General features: G+C 34.4%; 1 protein-coding gene across 1 annotated transcript in view; it reads left to right on the top strand.

Annotated features, from left to right (window-relative positions):
- Positions 1 to 7125, top strand: part of LOC107754742 (PHD finger protein 10-like) — a 56688-nt gene that overhangs the window by 27013 nt on the left and 22550 nt on the right. The window lies entirely within an intron of this gene.

Below are 7125 nucleotides of genomic sequence, written 5' to 3'. Positions count from 1 at the left end.
ATTTGAGATATCATTGGATGACAGAAAATCTAAAAAAAAAAAAAATAAAAAAAAACACTTACCAAAGAAAACACTTTCTATGATTTAGTGCAATTACCCAATTTACCTCACAAACAGCAATCCATCTTTCTCAATCACAGGTGTCAGATGTAACAGACAGGCTAATACATACTCATTCACAAATGTTTCATCCTTTTGAATTCAAGAAACACACCAGCAATATACCGCAAAGCGAATATGTGAACTCAGCCTGTGTATTTCTTTAAAGCATGACAAAAGATTATTAAAACATAATGATTTTTTTAAAGTAAAACTTTTAATTGTAACTTTAAACGAAGTGCACTTTTTAAAAGTGTGTTCAAAATGTAGAAAGTGTACACTCATTTCAGTAATATATTATCTGCAAATGCAGTTTTATTTTTAAATAATAGATTTAAAGTACACATTAAATTAAATTAAGCGTGTTTCTTTTTCACAGGGGTCAGCACAGCTGGAAAACTGTATTGACCAATCAGTTTCCAGGATCTGCTTTATAACATCCCTTACGAAAAACTGTGAAAAGTTTATTCAAGTGTGCTATTAGTATACTTCTTTTAAACAAAAAAATAGGAAAGTATATTTTCAGTCTAATTTTATGTACTTCTCAGACATGGGCTTTATGTACTTATCAGAAATATACTTAAAATGACATTTAAGTATACTTGACTTATACTTAGAAAAAGTCTAAATATATTTGAGCTATACTTGTGCTCCTAGAATCCGTGTTTTCATTGTTATACTGTAGGGGGCGCTAGTACACATCTTCTGTACAGAATTTCCAAAAAACACAAGTGAAGAAGAAACCGAAACAACAGATGCTTCCACATGTATTCTAACATGATCATCAGACATAAAACAGCATCAAAACTGTGTAACGTTATGGAATGAAGAGGTCGACCCATGAAGAGGTAATAATGAATTTCAAGCTTTGGGGTGTTGATCGACTCCATCTACGTTTTGATTATCATTCTAAATCCAATTCATAGTCTTTTTTCAGCTTTTTGTTCAAAATCTTCTTTATTTCTTTATTTTTTTATTTATAAAAACTACCCACATTCAAGTGTTTAAAAAAAGAATGCATGAAGCTAGAATAAAATGTTTTTGTTTACAAGCAGATACCCTGTTCTTATGTTCAGATATTCATGTAACAAAATATATACAAATTAATACCTAAATAGGGACATAGTAGTATACTTAAAGTATGATGTAAAGTTCACTTAAAGAAAACTTACGAGTATACTTGCAGTATAAAACTACTAAACTAGTAGTTTACTGAGACTATACTTCAAAGTGTACTAAAAATGTTACTACAAGTATTTAATTAGTAAACTATCAGTATACCTATAAGTTCACTTTTAGTATAGTTGCAGTACAAACTAAACATTTTGATGTAAACTAGTTGTGTACTCAACGTTTACTACTGTTATACTTAAAGTATACTTTTATATACTAGAAAGTGGGCCAATTTAGTCCCAAGGAGTATTGAAATAGTACACTTACAAGTATACTACTAGTACACTGATATTTGTATACTTACTATATAAAGTATACTTAAAAATATACTTGAACTTTACTTAAGTATACTTAATAAAATAAACTTGAAGTATACTACTTTTTGGTAAGGGATATAAAAATACATTTTCTTTGCAGTGTGCTGGTAACCGTATCAGTATTACTCATATTATGAGAACTGATTCATCAAGTTCATAATGAACTCGGGGCATCTAATCCCCGGCACATTTATAAAGGGCTGCCAAAACAGGCAGGCTCCCAGGCCGCTGCATGGATTGTGAGGAGCCATAGACAAGAGCTGGAGACCCACTGGGAGGAGAGAAAACATCGGCTGGCCCTGTCTGACACCAGGGGTTAGGGGGTCAACCTCAGCCACTGTAGGCAGCTTAGAAGAGAGGCTGTCCCCTCTCCCCCCAGCACCATCATTTTGAAGAGCAGGCAGCTGGCAGGTGTCAGGAGTTACAAAGGGCCATCTGTGCGCGGAGAACTGTCCCCACCATTCCCTCGCCTGCTACTTCATTAAACTTTCCACTTTATAAAGCCAGTGAGCTGGCTCCTCGAACTGACCAGAGAGTGGGACATGCTCCAAAAGATGTTTTCTCCCAGCATGCCCCACAAACTCACACAACGTTTTTGTACTTTTTGTTAAGTTGAAAACTGCAATGTATTAATTTTTATATATTATTTATATATTTGGGATGCCAATTTAAAATGTTGATTTAGTACAATTAATTATAGAAATTATTTAAATTAATAAAAAACATTGACCTGTATTGTAATTCTATATCTATATATCTATATTGTATATATACACTAGTGTTCAAAAGTTTGGGATCAGAACGATTTTTAATGTTTTTTTTAAAGCAGTTTCTTCTGCTCATCAAGGCTGCATTTATTTAATCAAAAATACAGGACAACATGTAATATTGTGAAATATTATTATGATGTAAAATAACGTTTTTCTATTTTAATATACATTAAAATTTAATTTATTCCTGTGATGCAAAGCTGTATTTTCAGCATCATTACACCAGTCTTCAGTGTCACATGATCCTTCAGAAATCATTCTAATATGCTGATTTATTATCAGTTGTGCTGCTTAATATTGTAGTGTGTATATATATATATATATATATATATATATATATAATACTGTTGATTGGTAAGGACAATCATTGTTCAAACAGGAGACCTGCTTACTTTTTTCTATAATCATGTTTATGTACAAATTGTATTGTGTGCATTCATGCAAAATGTGAGTATGTGAACTTTCAGAATCTGAAATCGGATTGGATGTACTTGGATCTATTATTAAATAGACTAATTTTCCTTTTAGATTTATCAAGACGAACACTTTGTAACTATTTTGTTTTGGAAAATTAGTGGCTAGTTTTCACACATTCTGATTATTTTCATACGACCTACTTACATCCCACTGGTTAAGTTTAAGGTTGAGGTTAGAGGTCGACTTTCTTGCTTTTCAAATTTAACATATAGCACAAATGAAAATATGTGAATCAGATTGCGAAGTTTAGGGTTCATATAAACAGAACTTTCAGAATCTGAAATCACACTGGATTCATTCAGATTATTAATATATTATCAACATAGACAAATTGTCTTTTTAGATATGTCTTCAAGACAAAAAATGGTAACTATGTTAGCGAAAGTTCCAGTAACATTATCTCTTTCTCCGATTCAGAACACTGACTGGGCGTTGCGTATGTTTTATGCAGGACACATGTAATGTCAACAATCTTCGGTGAATTGGTGGCCAGTTCATATGAATTCGTACGATCTCATTCATAGTTTTTGTTTAGGGGTGGGATTTGGTGTGAATCTGCTTTTTTCTAAAGATCTATCTAAATATTCTAAGAATCATATTGTACGAATTCATTTGAAATATGAATATGTGAATCTGACTGCTAAATTTTGGATTCATATGAGAAATGAAATCGGATTGGATTAATTTGGACATTGACAAAAAAATTAGTGCGTGTAAACAAACCTAATCAGATCAAAGTTTTTAAATCAGATCAAATATTTTATTTTTATTTACACATTTTGCCATTTAAAATAATTTTTCTTTTTTATTTCTAATGCTTTTAGCCAATCAGTCAGCCAATCAGATCACTTGAAATAGTATACATAGGGGTACAGTATGCTTTAAAAAGTGTAGTCTTCACAGATCCTGAGCACATGCCAAATTTGCGAATCAACATATTGGCCTGGGCATACAGCGTACAACACTGTCTGTAAATATCCCTATCATCATACATTGGCGTTGGACTTCCCGACTAAAGCCTTGAAATTTAGGTAATACAGTAAATACAGTTTGAGAACTTCTGATATACAATATGAAAAATGAACATTAATTCTGACATTTGCTAGATTCAAGATCATTATTAATTATTTTACAGGTTAAATTTGTGGTAGATTATGGCAAAAAAAAAAATTCTAAATGTAAAAATATTGAATATGAGCATGCACAATTAAAGGGGTCATATGATGCGATTTCAGTTTTTCCTTTCTCTTTGGAGTGTTACAAGCTCTTGGTGCATAAAGAAGATCTGTAAAGTTGCAAGGACTAAAGTCTCAAATCCAAAGAGATATTCTTTATAAAAGTTAAGAGTTAACCACGCCTACCTAAAACGGCTCGTTCTAACACGCCCCCACATGTCTACGTCACGATGTGGGAAGATTTGCATAACGCCGCCCAAATGTGCACGCAAAGAAAGAAGGCGTAACTTTGATTCTCGCTGTAGTATTGTTGCTGCCGCCGCCATGTCGTGAAGGTGCTGTGTGATTCGATGTGAAAGTGGGTAATAAACACATTTTATTACACCAAATACACAAAATAATGTTCTTTTTAGCAACATCATATGACCCCTTTAAATAGTCAATATCAGCCAAGCCATTATCTGTCTAATATATTGACAGCACTAGTAAATGGAAAGAATTTCAATTACAGAATTGCCTGCCTTTTTTTTTATTTTTTTTTTTTTACCTTTTTTTATGGGGGTTGAAACAGTTAAGTCTGTAACAAGTCTGGATGGAAAGGGTGGTCTCAGGATATGAGAGGGAAATGGCCACAGTAAGGAAAGGCTCATTCTTTGCATTGTCAAATAGGAAATGGGCACAGATTCCAAGGAAACTGTCTTGTTCCTGACTCATAATTTGGGCAGACCCTCCTGTCATGGTGGAAATCCTTTGGAACTGTGCTGCTCGTCTCTATACATAACCATACATCCATGCACAGTACTGAGGGGTGACTGCTGCTGGTGTGTTTAAGAAAAGCAATGAACTGAGGTATAGAGCTGTCCCTGTAACTGAGAACGTAAACTCATTCAGTCTCAGTCAGGATCTTTGATCAGTCTTGTTTGTCTCAAGAGGTCGGTGATAGCAGGAGTTTTCTCCTTGTTATCAAAGTGGCAGTAACATTGTCGAAGCTCAAACTCAGGGTTGTGATTTTTGCTAAGCCATTAGTAATTGAGTGCTAAAATGCAACGTGGAATATAGTTTGTGACTTACTGTGAATAGCGCAGTCTGTTCACTTACTGTACACTCATATAGCCAGACTTCTGACTATCAACATTAAATCTGCTGCACTTTGCAGCTCGTAAAGTGGTAAAGAACCAACCCACTTATACAGACCTCATGACTGACATGTAAAATGACTAATCACGTGTTTTGTTTTTACATACAAACAGTAGTAACCTGTAATTGTTACCTTAAAGAGCAGTTTCTACCTGATTGCACCCATAAAATTTAGTCTTGTTGGTATAAATTAATGGATTTAGGTTGATCCAGTCATGTTAAAGCAGCACTATGTAACTTTTTCTGTGTTTAAAATTTGCAAAATGTATATAATGAGCGAGTACATCATGAATTCGTCTTCTAAACCGCGTTTTTGTCTTATTCCGAATCACTACGGTACACTTATAATAAGTACTTGTATTCGGACTATTGTAGCCTGGTCGGGTCGTCACCGCTGCGGAGTAACACATACCTGCGTGAATCGCCATAGACATAAACTTAGAGAAGTAGCTCCGGTTGGAATGTTCTTCCGCGGGATGTGTGCAGTTCTGTTTATTAACCGCTAGAGCGCCAAAAGATAGTTCTTTAACATGATATAATTTCCTAAAAAAACACCTACGTATTTAAAACCTTCCCTATTCCAACGTAAACCTTCAGGAAATCTTAGCCTCCCACTCACCCACTTTCCACACCCTAAAGCTTCACTTTTGTTCCAATTTACTCTAGCAGAGGATAAAACTTTAAAATCCTCAAGTAACCTTAATAAAATCTCTATATCTTTTTGATTATTGAGCATAACAATCACATCATAAATGAACATTACAGTTAAAACCAGGTATATGCACACCATTCAAATTAAATCTTATCTGCTGCAATAGAGGTTCAGTGGCTATTGAGTAGAGCATTCCCGACAAAGAACACCCTTGTCTGACACCTCTACCAACCTTGAAAGGAGTGCATAAGCCACCGTTCACTTTCAGCAGACTCTCAACATCAGTGTACAGGACTCTGATCTTACTCACAAACGTAAAATGTTTTAATTTACTCCTTTAAAGCAGCACTATGTAACTTTTTCTGTGTTCAAAATTTGCAAAATGTATATAATGAGTACATCATGAATTCATCTTCCAAACCGCGTTTTTGTCTTATTCCGCATCACTACGGTACACTTATAATAAGTACTTGTATTCGGACTATTGTAGCCTGGTCGGGTCGTCACCGCTGCGGAGTAACACATACCTGCGTGAATCGCCAGAGACATAAACTTAGAGAAGTAGCTCCGGTTGGAATGTTCTTCCGCGGGATGTGTGCAGTTCTGTTTATTAACCGCTAGAGCGCCAAAAGATATAGTGCTGCTTTAAATAATAAATAAAACCAGCTAATTCATATTTAACCAGTTAATTTAGATACATGTTTAGGTTAGCATTTCTTTCATACTACATTTAGGATGTTTAAATCTGAAATCCATGATAATACTTGTCAAACTGTACATATCAAAGATTATTGTGTGTTGGACTTCCCGACTAAAGCCTTGAAATTTAGGAAGTTGGTCTAAACATATTTTCAACCCGTTTTCACCATGCATGCTTCCAGTAGTCACATTAGCGTCAAGGTGCTTTCCAGTGGTTTGGAAGCTCACATACCATCAGAGAAAGGGAAGTTCCTCTTAAATGTGACAAATTCTTCTGTCTGACTCACACCACTGATTCTCTACTTCACTGACTACAGAGTAGCCATGCAGACACTAAAACAGATAAACATCTGAAATACTTATCTGAGTACTTATTAAGGAAATAATATACTTTAAAAGAGTCGAATGCAGTGACACTTAACTGCATGTTACTTGCAACTAGAAGAAAATGCATTATAGTTTACATATTAAACTCAATTAGTTGAACTTAAAGGAGTCATATGATGCGATTTAAATTTTTCCTTTCTCTTTGGAGTGTTACAAGCTCTTGGTGCATAAAGAAGATCTGTAAAGTTGCAAAGACTAAAGTCTCAAATCCAAAGAGATATTCTTTATAAAAGTTAAGA

The sequence above is a fragment of the Sinocyclocheilus rhinocerous genome, unplaced genomic scaffold (assembly GCF_001515625.1).
Source record: "Sinocyclocheilus rhinocerous isolate Xijiao unplaced genomic scaffold, SAMN03320098_v1.1 scaffold232, whole genome shotgun sequence".
Taxonomy (NCBI): Eukaryota; Metazoa; Chordata; class Actinopteri; order Cypriniformes; family Cyprinidae; genus Sinocyclocheilus; species Sinocyclocheilus rhinocerous.
The sequence above is the reverse complement of the archived record's forward strand: the minus strand, read 5'-3'. Positions and strand labels throughout refer to the sequence as shown.